Consider the following 14,084-nt stretch of genomic DNA (forward strand, 5'->3'; position numbering starts at 1 on the left):
TCAACCATGATGGTAAAACCTTGGTTGTAAAGGTTATTGTGGTAACTTGTCCTAATTTACAGTTTAAGAAAGGAGGTTTGCAAATAAGCTGCTTTTTATTACATATGAAGAAGGGCTCTCCCACGATATAATTGCTTGAATGTTCATCTCTTTTCTTGACAGGGAGAAAATAGGATAAAGTTGGGGAAGGGACTGGCCATTGGGTGTGATGCTGGGATAAGAGGCTTAGACTGCCCACCAAATGTATTAGAGAAAAAAACAAAGGAAAACCCCATACAGTTAGTTAGGAATCACTGAGCTCAGGGCCCTTCCAACTCAAAAGCAAATGACTGCGACTTCAGACTGGACACTCCATCCAAAGGGCTCCCTTGGACATTATGCTTCCCAACACGGCCTGTCCACTCTGGCCAGGGAATTTAGGGTGCCATAAACCTGCCTATGGACATTCTTGCCTTGTGCCTTTGCTCAAATTCTCTCCATTCCCTCGTGCACAGTCTCCTCCCCTTCTCATATCCTACTCTTGACCATGGCCATGGCCCACTTCAAGACAGCCCTCCTCGATGAAGGTCTAATCAGCTGGACCCTACCACAACCTTCATTTCTTGGAGTCTTATAGCTCTCACACTCTGCAGTCCATAATTTCCTACTGCATTAGAAACCGCTTTCTATTTTACTAATTCCTTGGCTCACCAGAAAGGACAAGGATATTCATCTTTTGCGGGGTTGACCCACAGCAAGTAACACAGAGCTGGGCACATACTAGGCCTTAACTTGCTTAGTTGACGCTTGACGATCCTGCTGTATAGCACTGGGAACGATATTTGTCCCTTATGCTGGAGCATGATGGAGGATAATGTGAGAAAAAGAATGTCTCTATGTATGTGTGCCTGGGTCACCTTGCTGTACTGTAGAAAATTGACAGAACACGGTAAACCAGCTATAAGGAAAAAATAAAAATCATTTAAAAAAAACACTTCATGAACGATTTGTTGAATGCAAGAGCCAATGGCCAAAATATATGTCTTCTGGTTGAAAAAAAAAAATTTTTTTAAACATTATGGTCCCTCCAGGGCCCATATCTAAATCAGCCTTATTACTATAGGAATCTGAGGAGATATCTTTAGAAAATTCTTCTGGAGTTCCCGTCGTGGCGCAGTGGTTAATGAATCCGACTAGGAACCATGAGGTTGCGGGTTCGGTCCCTGCCCTTGCTCAGTGGGTTAAGGATCCGGCGTTGCCGTGAGCTGTGGCGTAGGTTGCAGACGCGGCTCGGATCCCACGTTGCTGTGGCTCTGGCGTAGGCCGGTGGCTACAGCTCCGATTCAACCCCTAGCCTGGGAACCTCCATATGCCGCGGGAGCGGCCCAAGAAATAGCAACAACAACAACAACAAAAAGACCAAAAAAAAAAAAAAAAAAGAAAGAAAGAAAATTCTTCTGTCACACAGTTTCCACCTCAAACCATAAAAAGCAGAACCTCATTTCTCTTTTCCACATGAAGGTACAGCGTGAAGGGTTTGACCCCTGGTTTTGAATTCTTGTCTCACCATGCATACCTTGCCAGCATCAGTCTTAAGATAGCACGTTTTAAAAGCACGAAAAGAAAATCACTCTCAGGTGTTCCTTCAGTTAAGACCGAGTTACTGAGTGTCTTCGATGAGGGTCAGCCCTGCAGATTCTCTCTGACCTCAGCTGGGCCTTCACTAGACAATCCTCTCATTCATCCCCAGTTGATTTCTTATTCCACCCACAGAGGCAGCTGTTCCAAACCTCCGGACGTTTCCTGCACTTTCCTACCCAGTCCACTACCTTTACTTTCTGCACAGGACCTCATCTTCTGCCGTATTTGGAAGACAGAGACCACACACCACGGACACACTACACACACCCCCTCTGTTCCGCGAAGAGATTAACATTGGAGAACCACGGCTCTCTGATGGCCTAATGATAATGCAAACACAAACTCAAAGGGCCTATTGATGGAATCATCGCTGGGTCTTTCTCGGGCCTCTCTCCAGAAGGTCATGTTTACTATCCTCTCTCCTCGTACTGCTTCTGAGTTGTCGAAAGTCTTTCAAAATGCCACTCGGTCAGAAGGAGCCCCCCAAATTCTGCCTGAACCCAAGCTCCACCTTCTCAAAATGATTTCTTTCAAGAATCCGCACCCAATTAGTTTTTGCTTTCTGTGGCCAGGGTCCAAGAAGTATGGCCCAACGGTGGTCCCTGAGGCACATCCCAACACAGTCCCCTGCATGGCGGCCATGGCTACGGAGCAGCCCCCGACCTCTTTGCATCCTGGGAGGGATCCCACACCCACTGACCGAATTCTGAAATGCCTTTGTACAGACAAAGCCATCCAGAGGCCTTGACAGAAATTGTGAATCACAAAGTGCCTTTCAGTTTCTCTTTCTGCTGGCTCGATGGTACAGAGAGGCCACGGATTTGTCTTCTTAAATTGACACACAATATATAATTAATAAATTGTTCCTTTAGGAATGGAGGGCGGCCATCCAAAGGAGCCATGCATTCAGGAACCTCCTCCCCTCCTCTGTTTCCAGCGCCTTTTCTCCTCAGACTGGGATTTAGAGACATTATCTCATCTGTGGGCTCCTGTGGCAACAGGTAGGTGACAAGCTGGGCAGGCTGCTTTCGGTTCCCCATTTTCAAACTCAGAGAGGTAGTGGCTGGTTTAAAGGCACACAGCAAGTCAGGGATAAATCTGGTGTCCAAAGACCACCGGACTGCTCTGCTTGGGAAGCGAAGCGTGCCCTTGATGTTTTTGGTTGGGTTGCAAAATGCTGAACGGATGCAAAGGAAGAGGTGCTTCCTGATCCCTGTGTCGAAATGTGAGAACTACCTCTGGACTGCTGCTGAGCATACCCTCTCCCCCTTCTCTCTGCCCTCAGCTATGCCACCTTCCTGTGCTTCTCCAAAGCATTTCCTGGCTGAAGCCCTTGCAGACATCACATCTCAGCATGCTTTCCCTTGGTTACCTTTGGCAGGTAAACCTGGGGCCAGGTTTCTTGGTCACAAAGACCAACTCCACTGGGAAAAGCACATCCAGGAAAGCACTGGAGGCAGAGGGTTGGTAAGAACTCTGGGTTGGCTAAACCTCCTTCCCCCAAACTGGGGCACATCCAGGAACTCCTGTGCCTCCTCACCCTCAGCAATGAAGACTTACACCAGCCAACTCACAGGCATGCTGTTCCTGGACACAGACACCAGCAATGAGGCATCTGCTGGGCGACCAGGGTGGAACCTTCACTGTGGGAGGCCCTCTAAGGCCATGAAATCCTTTAGCAGAGTCAACAACACACACACACACACACAAAGAATCTGTCTTCTTAAATTGACACACAATATACAAGGTGACATGAGCCACATTCTTCATGATTATGTAATTAATGCATTATAACAATAAACACATAAATATAATAGTACACACTATGTGCTAGGCACTTTGCGGCATCCCTTATTTAATAAGAGCATCCTTCCCCACCACTGATGGCACAGGTGTCTCTGCTCAAGGTAACTGCATGCTCCGCCCCCCCTTGCCCCATCTCCACGACTAATGCAGGATCCATCCTCTGGACCCTAGACTTGGCTTTGCTCCTCAGGACAATAAGACCCGAGGCCTTTTACAAAGGCTCCAGTGAGGGGACTGCTGTCTGGTTTCGTCAACTACAAGTGAATAATTAATACATGCCAGTAAAGAAATAGACTCATTGTTATGGTGGCCACATGGAGGCTATAAAAGGCCATTTTGCGCAGCTCTGGGCGGAACCCTGGGACCAACAGTGGCCAAGAGAAACCTCTTTGAGAGTATAGGCTGATCCTCAAATGTGGGGACTGGAGCTCTCGGCACTATTTTCCAGGAGTGCTGTTCCCAATGCTAATTAGCTGTTGCCTATTCATCACCTAATTCGCCTTGCCACTCAGTGACAGCAGCAGAGGCCCACTGCATGCCCGAGAGGGCACAATATTTCAGATAGGACATGTACTATTCCCCCAAGATCCTTTTCCAGTCTTTAAATTCTTGTCTACTTTCTTCTCTGCGCCAGACTCTGATTGGCTTTGAGTAAAACTCTCCTATCCTGGTGGACTTCATATCCCACTCTCGGTCTAATGCCTACAAGTTTTTCCTTTTCCATTTCCAGCAGGTACTGAACAAGGCAGGCCTGGGTGCCTACAGAACCAGTCAGAACTGGCCAGGAAATATAATAAAGAAGCTTAGTGAACAGCACGCTAATGCCCCCAGCCAGAGGCTCAGCCTGCAGAACTAGCCAGGGGAACTGGCTTTGAGAGCAACAACACACTCTTCTTGTGGCCTAGTAGCTGCTCTGGCAGATGGCAGCCAGTGTCAACAAGTAACTCTCTATAGGTTTCACCTCTTCCAAATAGACACTGAGTGCTCAACAATGCCTTCTAGTGACAGTAACCCCTGACCAGTTACACACACACACACAGACACACACACTACTCCTATGGTATTTCTGCCCTTAAGGCCAAAGCTGCCCTTGCAGCAAGCAAACAGCACTGACAGCTGCTAAAAGCTGTCATTTCAGTGAGCTGTTCCCCAAAATTGCGACCCAGTTCCCCACTCCCACTTCCAGCCCACTGCCTGAAATTCCACCGTTAGAGATATGAAATATTATTTACTAAAAGCTTTGTTTCCCATTAAAATGCCTCTAAGCCTCTGTTTCCTTTCTGGTCAAATGACTTCTAAAGCACCTGCTCTGCGTCTAATGGGAAATTTGTTTGTATTTGGCTCTTTGAGGATAAATGCCTTCACTGGCTCCTTTCTTGAAAACAATTTCTGGCACAGGAGAATAGGGTGGGGGTGGGGGTGGGGGTGGAGCACAGGGCACTGTGTGGAAGCAGAGGTGAGCGGTCTCAGGAGGGATCGCAGAGAAGCTCTGATGGAGAAAACAACTTTCAAGGCCTTCACCACCCTGTCCAGGGATATGGACCTAGATTTTTGCCCTCCAGCAGCTATAATCTTCACAGCTGCCAGCATGGCTTGCAACAGCGCCTGTGCCCAAGAGTAAGGTAAGATCGACGGCCTCCCCACACCCCTCCTTTTCCCCCCTACCCACCCCCGTGCGCAAAAGTGACAGAGTCAGGAGGTGGGAAGGGAGAGGTGGGAACCAGCACTCTCCTGATTGCCCCTCATGCCTGCAGGGCTACCCCAGCCTTTCTGACCATGCCTCGAAGGCACAAGTGCCCAGAAGCCCACAGGAAAATAACCTTGTCCCTTTCTGGGCCCCGCTGTAAGGGGAGCTGAAGGCCCATCCATCAGTCCTTGGTGAGTCGCACTGCTATGGTGGGGAAACTAGACAGGCAGAGGTCAAAGTCAGATTCCCTGGGCTGAGCAGGGTACCTGGGCAGTCTCGGTGTCCTTCTCTGTCAGGTTTTCCAGACAGAACCTACTCCAGACCATGCTTCCCGCCCCCACCCCCACTGCCACACGGAGAACTGCCCTTGTATACCTTTTCAGATGATGCATACCCCTGGAGGGAGGCGGCTGTCCTGCAACGCAGAAGCCACTACAGAGCTAAATAAAACCCAACCTTTCCCCCAGGAATCAGACCACTCTTTCCCTTCCCCCCACCTCCTCCCCGCCCCCAGCCAGCCAGAGGGAGAGGATGCTAGGCCAGAAGGCTTCAAAGCGGGTCAGGCCTGCCTCCTCGCTCATTAAAGCCCCCCACCCCGAAACAACGCTGCGGAGACCCCTGCTCCACCCATCTCACGTTCACTACAGGGCGCGCTGCGTCCAAGGCGGCTGCCAGGCGGGCCCAGGCGGCTCTAGCTGGCCCTGGGGGAGGTGATGGTAGCTACAGCGGCAGAGGCGGCAGCAGAGGCGGTGGCCGGCGCTCTGCGGTACCTGGGCGCCGGGAGGTCGCCACCGCCGGCCTCGCGGCCGCTGCAGGTGCTTCAGATGCTCGACAGGAGCGCCGCTTCCTCCCAGGCGGGTGGCTTCGGCCCAGGCCGCGCACCTGCTGCTGCTGCCACCGCCACCGCGCCTCAGCTTCTCCATGCGTCGGTGCCTCCCCGAAGGCGGTCCGCGCCTCAGGCACTAGGGTGGGCCAAAGGGGGCAGCGGGCTGTGCTGGGCCCGAGGCCCGGCCTCTGGGAGCTTCTTGGGGCCCCCAGGCCGGGCTAGCCCGGCCGCCGCGCCGAGCACCCCCACGGCGCTGGGAGAAGGGGTGCGAGCCCCTCGCGCATCTCTACGGCTGCGTCGACATCCCCAGCAGCATCCCGGTCTCCACGCCGGCCCCGAGGCCTGCGAGCGCCGCTTACCTGGGTCTGCAGCAGGTCTAGGGGAGCTGCCCGAGGATACGGCGGGGGCCCCGCGCCGGGGCGCAGGATGCTCTGCCTGGCCCGGCTCGGCGGCCGCCGCGCTTGGGCCCGCCCTCGGCCCCGCCCCTCCATCCGCTGCGGCTCCTCCTCCGTTCCCCGCACCCCGCCCCTTCGCCGCCGCGCCTGTCACACAAAGAGCAGGAAATGGCTGCGGCCAGGGGCTCTGGGTGCGTCCCTCAGCGCGGCTGGCGCATCCCAGACCTGCACCCGGACCTCTCGCCCCAGGAGAGCCAGCTACATCGCTTAGGGAGGATTTTCCCGGGCCCCTCAGACCCAGGAACCACACCTGCAGCTTGTGGGAGGACTGATCCTTTGGGCTCCATTAGGATCTCATTGATCTCACATGATTTCCAAATGCATATTTTTCGAGCACTTCTTTCGTTCCAAGCACCGTGCCAGGAGCTGAGTATGCACTGGGGTATGCAAAAGACAGAGTCTCTGCCCTTCTGGAGCTTATCATCTATCAGGAGATACATGGCATAAATTAACTTGGCAAATGTCCAGTTTCAGCTAAAAGACCGTTTTGTGGAAAAAAAAAAAAAAAGAAAAAAAGAAACAGGGTGAAATGGTAGAAAATAAACCTGAGAGTTGGGGAGAGGGCTTCTGCCAATGGAGTCTGATCCCAAATGCTGCTCCTCTGTTCAAGAATACCTACTGGTTCTCTCTTTCACTTCCTTGGTGTGGAATCCCTGAAGCTGCCATCTCTTAAGCAGAGGCCTGCCTCAACTTCATTCAGGAAGAATTAATTGCCTAATGGACAAAAAGGCAAATCCATGATGACGGAAATTAGAGAAGGAATTGAGAGGACAGGCACTTTTCTCTTCAAGACTTATTTGCCATTTAGGGCCCTCCAAAGAAATGGTTCACATTGAAATGCATCCTGGCGGGGCCTCAAACCAGGTGGAAGTCAGACAACACCTAATTCCAACCTTGGGACCCCTGAGCAAGTCACTTCACCACTCTGTTCCTGAGATGCCACCACATCTAAAATGTGGGGAATAATCGTTGCCTTTCCTACTTCACAAGGTAAATGATTTGAAATCATTTGAGATGTTTTAAAGTTAGGGGGTAAAGTCTTGCTACAAGGGAACTTTCCTGAAATATATCTGAGGGGCTTGCAAATGTAAAGTTCATCACTCAGCTCTTCCTATCAAGGGTTATTTATAGAGGAGCCACATTACTCAACACTCAGCAAAGGACTTGTATAAGTCTTTGTCCTCGCTGATCTCACATCCTTTCCCGAGTGCTCAGGATTCATGATCCTTTGTGGTTTGATGTTACATCACTCATTCTAATTTAAATCTCTATTTCAGAAAGGATGACTTATGTATACATATACATTTCTGTCCCTGATGCCATGTGAGAAAGCTGTGGGGGTGTTTGTGGAGGATGGCTTTAAAAAGAGAACTGAGGTTTCCTTTTTTGTGTGTGTCTTTTTAGGGCCCCACCCATGACATGTGAAAGTTCCCAAGCTAGGGGTCAAATCAGAGATGTAGCTGCAGGTCTATGCTACAGCCACAGCAACTCCATATCCAAGCTGCATCTGCAACCTACACCACAGCTCATGGCAATGCTGGATCCTTAACACACTGAGTAAGGCCAGGGATCAAACCCACATGCTCATGGATACTAGTTGGGTTTGTTACTGCTGAACCGCAGCAAGATCCTCCCCCCCCCTTTTTTTTTTTTTTAATTTTTCAACTGTGATCCTTGGGATTTGGGGTGTCAGTGATTACAAGTATTTAACAATGAGAGATTGGATTTTCATTCTAAATGGCATATTATTTCAGATGTTGTAGATTTATGGAAGATGTATTTCTCCCTGTGGCTCCTTCCTTGTCTTTTCACTTTGCAGGAATGTGTTGCTTAAAAAGAACAACAACAGGGAGTTCCTGTTGTGGCTCAATGGTTAACAAATCGGACTAGGAACCATGAGGTTGCGGGTTTGATCCCCGGCCTCGCTCAGCGGGTTAAGGATCCGGTTTTTCCATAAGCTGTGGTGTAGGTCGCAGATGCGGCTCAGATCCTGCGTTGCTGTGCCTGTGGCATAGGCTGGCAGCTTCAGCTCCAATTAGACCCCTAGCCTGGAAACCTCCATATGCCGCAGGATCGGCCCTAGAAAAGGCAAAAAGACAAACAACAACAAAAAGAGACAGTTATGTATATACTGGGTTAGATCTTAGGCAAAAATAATTCACTGCCCCCTTGAATTGTTTGGTTATAAGAGGAAGTAATACGGTCTTGTTGAAACTACTGTGTTAGAAATCTAGAGGTTCGCCTTTTGGTCCGGGTTTTGCAACCAAGTGATGTTAGACAAGTCATTTCACCTCTCTTTCTCCATCTATAAAGGGAAGTAGGTTGGATATACTCAAAGGTCCCTCTGTGGGTAGAAAATTGCATGAGTGAAAACAAAAGACTTGTCCCCGCCATGCTTAATGCCTTTTGCTAACTCCTCACCGCTCTCAGGATGGAGCCAGAACTCCTTACCATGGCTTACAAGGGTCTCCATGATCTGACATCTGCCTCTTCAGTCTCTTCTGCTTCGAGAAAACTCACTGTGCTTCATCTAGGAGTCTTTCATTCCCCAAACTTACTGGGTTCTCTCTTGCACGTGGCCCTGGCACAAGCTGGGCTTTTTTGCTTGGAGTGATCGCTCTTCCTTTCCCTGTCCCTTCCAGACCTTCCCCCCAACAATACTGCCTAACTTCTATTCATCCTTCTGGGATCTGCATAGTTGTCACTGCCTCCATGACCTGTCCATGTTGGGGTTGGGTTAGGGTAGGCTGTCCTTGCATCCATAGCTCCCTGGGCTTCCTCTACCCTACCACTTGTTATGCTGTCTTGTAATTGTTGACACACTTAACCTGCATACCACCATTCAAGCATAAAATCTAAGAGAGCAGAGATGTGTCTTGTTCCCCATTACATTCTCAGAGCCTAGCACATGAGAGGTGTTCTATTATGTGAAATAATACAATTAATCGTAAAAGTGGGTTGAATAAAAATCAAAAGCAAAAGCTTGGTTTACACATTGCCATTCAAATTTGAAGTCATCTGTGTGCTGCTTAGATATCCTTCCTATCCAGCCCCAGGCTGCCCCTTCACCAAGGAGAGGATCATAGCTATCAGGCGAGAATTGCTTTGCCACCTACAAAGCTGTGGGCCACGTGTTATGGTTCCGTATGTGGCAACATTGCCTTGTTTTTAGAAAAGCCCAAAATCAATCACAAAATCTAAGGTTCCATTTAAAATCCATTGGCAGACCCTGCTTCATAGAAACCAAGAGTGGAGCATCTGGAATGGGCATAAGAATTGGTTATGGAGAGAGAAAACATAAGTATTAATATTAATAATGATGGCTAACATTTACCTACTGCACTCTTAGCTAATATTCAAAATTATCCTCTGAGTAAACTATCATTGTTAGCCCCATTTTATAACTGAGGAAACTGAGGCAGGTGAAATAACTCACCCAAGGTCAGGAAACCAAAACTCATGATTTTAACCTTTAGCCAAAATTATATATAGCCTCATTTCCCCCCCTCCTAAACCAAATCCATATTTTCATGAGTATGCCATTCTATTCCAAAAATGCATTTAATGCAAGGTATGGAGATACATTATATTTAAATGTTTTTTTAGGGTGTTCCTGTTGTGGTGCAGCAGAAACAAATTCGACTAGTATCCATGAGGATGCAGGTCAATCCCTGGCCTCACTCAGTGAGTCGGGGATCCAGTGTTGCCATGAGCTGTGGTGTAGGATGCAGATGTGGCTTGGATCCTGAGTTGCTGTGGCTATAGTATAGGCCAGCAGCTGCAGCTCCAATTTGACCCCTAGCCTGGGAACTTCCATGTGTCCCAGGTGTGGCCCTAAAAAGCAAAAAATAAAATAAAATAAAACAAAATAAATGTTTTTAATTGGTAATAATTTTTTTTTTAAAAAAAAGAGGGGAATAGCTGTGAGATGAAGAGAAAATATGAATACTGCAAAAAATATCTTCCTGTGCTACAGGCTTGCTTCATGTGCTAGTAGACTTATGTATTTGATTCATGTAGTTAGCAGGAAAAGAGAAACTTGATGGCCTGTTACACAGTTTACATTATCCACTAGATAAAACCTGACCACTTGTTCAAAATTGCCTCATTTTATACATGAAAGAACTGGGGCCCAGGGAAGATACCAGTTGCCCAAGGCCAGCTGGACTCAGACCTCGGTCTTTCTGTAGGAAACTAGGTTGCCTCTTTCCTTCTTTGAATCTGAAATAATTTGTTTAAAGCATATATTTTAAATTAACATTTATTGGATGTTTTTGGGGTCATTTTCTATACCAAGCAGTGTGTATGGATGTGCTAATTTTATCCTCACAAAATTCTCAGCCCTGTTGTTTTATTGGGGCTGTTTTCCTATTGAGACATTGCAGCTTCTTCCTGGACCATTTGGAAATGCATTCCCGCCCTTCTCTGCTGTCTTTCTCTTTGCTTTCTTTTCTTTTCTTTTCTCTCTCTCTGTCTCTCTGTCTCTCTGTCTCTCTCTCTTCTTTTTTTTTTTTTTTTTTTTTGTCTTTTTAGGGCTGCACCCACAGCATATGGAAGTTCCCAGGCTAGGGGCTGAATCAGATCTGTAGCTGCCAGCCTAGGCCACAGCCACAGCAATGCCAGATCTGAACTGCATCTGCGACCTACACCACAGGTCATGGCAAGGCCGGATCCTTAACCCATTGAGCAAGGCCAGGGATCAAACCCTTGTCTTCCTGGATATCAGTCAGGTTCGTTACCACTGAGCCATGATGGGAACTCCCTCTTTGCTTTATTCCCATAACTTCTAGAGAACTGGCCTCCCTTGAAGGTCAGATATTTCACATATAACTTGACAGCAAATAACCTTTCATCTTTACTTAAATAAATGCTATGTGCAGTAATTTTGAATAAAAACTGATAAAGACAGTTTGAGCATACTCCAAGCCAGATTTGGAATGCAACAACGTAGCCAAGGTATAGTGAGGTTGGCGCTGCAGTATTCTCAGGGGCTGGCCTTGTGGCCCTATAGTCAACCCCGCAGAATGTTTGGGAGTATCACATTTGGGAACAGACAGGTCTAGCTTCGAGCTACCATTCTGCCACTTCCTAGTTGAGGGGCCATGAATGGTTTTTCTAATTTACCAAGCCCTGAACTGCTCATCTATAAAATTGAGAAGATCATAATTTTTCCTATCTTTTGGGTTCTTGGAAGATTAAATGAAATAGTCAATGTCACACACTAAGCAGAGCCATAATATATGCTCAAGAATAAGAGCTTTTATTGTTTTTATTATTATTACCATGGTTTGAACTTTGGTGTGACCTCTGGGAAGAATGCAGGACTTGGAATAAGATCTAAGCTCTAATCTCACTGGTGATGAGTAGCTCTTCCACCTTAGGCACGCTGTGTTATCACTTCCGCTTTCTGGCACGTGAGATCCCTTCACCCACCCTTCTGCCTTGAAGCTGCTGCAGAGATCAACCATCATCTCTGATGGGAAAGTGCTTTGAGATATACACAAGAGGAAAGCAAACAAATCTTTCTATAGCTTGTCTCAGCTCATAGACATTTGTACTCAAAATGAGTCTGAGAGAATGAAAAAGGATCAGGGACTCTTAGTAGCCCTAGATGGGTGGATACAGGTGTGGGTAGATGTGAACCTGGAGGATGAAGTATCAGAATCCACTCAATTCCTCTAACTGATTCTCCAGTACCTGCTGGCTGTGGGTACCAAGGTTCCCAGCCCTAACATAAAAATAGTGCAAGGGAAGAAGCTGGAATAAGATGTGATTTTGCATGCTGGGTTTGCTGCCTGAAATGTTCTTCCAAATCCCCCTCCCTTAGGAACTGAACTCACATTTTACCCTTGAAGACATAGCTCAAACATCACTTCCTCTGTGAAGCCCTTCTGGATTCCTTAGGTGTTTTCACTCTTCTTTGTGCTCCCACTGGGTTGTGACCCCTGCTCCACCCGATGACCCTGCAACAGCTCTCTGCAATCACAGCTGAGTCTCATTCCGTGGTTATGTCTTATAAAGTTGTCTCACCTACACTAACTTTGTTTCATGCACGTTTCCGTTCAAAAACATCTTGTTTGTGTGTATTGTAGATTCGTTCACATCAAACTCACAGTCCCTAGCCCTAGAACTCAAGCTGAAGACATTCATCTAACACACACGTTTTCCTTGTAAGATGCGTCACAACCTTCTTGCACTTGCAGAGCACCTCAGCTCTGTGTTTGAGGGCCATTTTAAACAAGAAGATAACCAATAAAAAGGACCGAGGGCAAAAAACTTGGTACAAAATAGATGTCAGAATAGATACTTGTTTATAGTATGAGCTGAAACAAGAAGGCAGGGTCTCGCCTTGTTCCACCTCAGGTGGGAATGTGCACGTAGGATGATGCAAATACTTCACTGCTCTGGGCATGGGCATGTCATGAATGACCGTGAAATTGCTGCAAGAATTGATTTGGGGATTATAAATAAATTTTAGCGAGTAGGGGAAATTACAAGTATAGAACCTGCAAATAAGGAAGATCAACTGTATTTAATTATGTGTTGGACTTTTTTTCTTTTTCTTTTTACTAGCCTGAGGCTTCTTACAGGAAGGTTGGTGTCTGTACTAGATATTTTCTCTTGCTCCTCCAGACACGCTTCATTCTTCTCACTATCCCCTCTGCCCTGGAGAATGACCTCCGTGGACTACTAGGATTTCCTTGTCCTCTGGCTACCAGTGTGTTTGGCCAACAAGAAGCCCCAGTAGTTGAGGGAGGGAAGGGAGGAGAGTGGGGTCAGCGTATTTATTCCACAGCTTCCTCCTTGTGATGCGCCATGGGCTTCCTCTGTCCCTCGCTAAAGGTCCTCTTCTCTCTGTTCCCAGAAGACTCCACTTCCACAATCAAGTGACCACTCCCATGCCTTGGTAACTGCTCCTTGGCCGTTCTTCACCCTTGGTACTACTTCCTATAGTTCTTCTAAACCCGCACTGTGTTAAATAGTCCTTTTTAAATAGGTTCTTCTTGGAGTTCCTGTCATGGCTCAGTGATTAACGAATCCAACTAGGAACCATGAGGTTGCGGGTTCGATCCCTGGCCTTGCTCAGTGGGTTAAGGATCTGGCGTTGTCATGAGCTGTGGTGTAGGTTGCAGACGCAGCTCGGATCCCGTGTTGCTGTGGCTCTGGCATAGGCCGGGGGCTACAGCTCCATTTCAACCCCTAGCCTGGGAATCTCCATATGCCATGGGAAGCAGCCCTAGAAAAGGCAAAAGACAATAAAAAATAAAAAAAAATAGGTTCTTCTTGAATTATCTTAATTTGGCTGTGATGTGTTTGGTCCTCAACTGATAAGCTGTCTTATTCACATGCACCTGACACAGTGCCAAGTAGTAGCAGGTGAATGGTAACAAATGATCTCTAAAACTCCTTATAACATATCCATATGATTCTCTTATCCTGGGAGTCAACGACTCATCTTGACTTGGGAAGAATTGCAGAGTCATTGGAAACAGACGCACACGCACACGCACACACAGTACTGCCACCAAGGGGTGGTTCTGGGAAATGGGCTTTTGCACCAAATTTCTGGCACCTCCCTCAGAGCCACTGTCAATAAATGTCTACTCTAAATGAAAACTTGTGCTCTCTGTTCAAATGGAACTTCAACTCCACCCCCTCTTCCTGATCAGATCATCTTCCTGAGCCCCTC

General features: G+C 47.7%; 1 protein-coding gene across 4 annotated transcripts in view; it reads right to left on the reverse strand.

Annotated features, from left to right (window-relative positions):
* The window catches only part of CYFIP2 (cytoplasmic FMR1 interacting protein 2), a 148,993-nt gene extending 142,556 nt beyond the window's left edge, over positions 1–6,437 (reverse strand). The window contains exon 1 of one of the 4 annotated variants that reach the window (XM_021076694.1): positions 6,299–6,433. The gene's annotated coding sequence lies outside the window, so the exon portion shown is untranslated. Of the gene's footprint in view, positions 1–5,883 lie in introns of all 4 variants that reach the window. The other 3 variants (XM_021076692.1, XM_021076696.1, XM_021076693.1) reach the window with 3 other exon arrangements.

Source organism: Sus scrofa, chromosome 16 (assembly GCF_000003025.6).
Source record: "Sus scrofa isolate TJ Tabasco breed Duroc chromosome 16, Sscrofa11.1, whole genome shotgun sequence".
Classification (NCBI taxonomy): Eukaryota; Metazoa; Chordata; class Mammalia; order Artiodactyla; family Suidae; genus Sus; species Sus scrofa.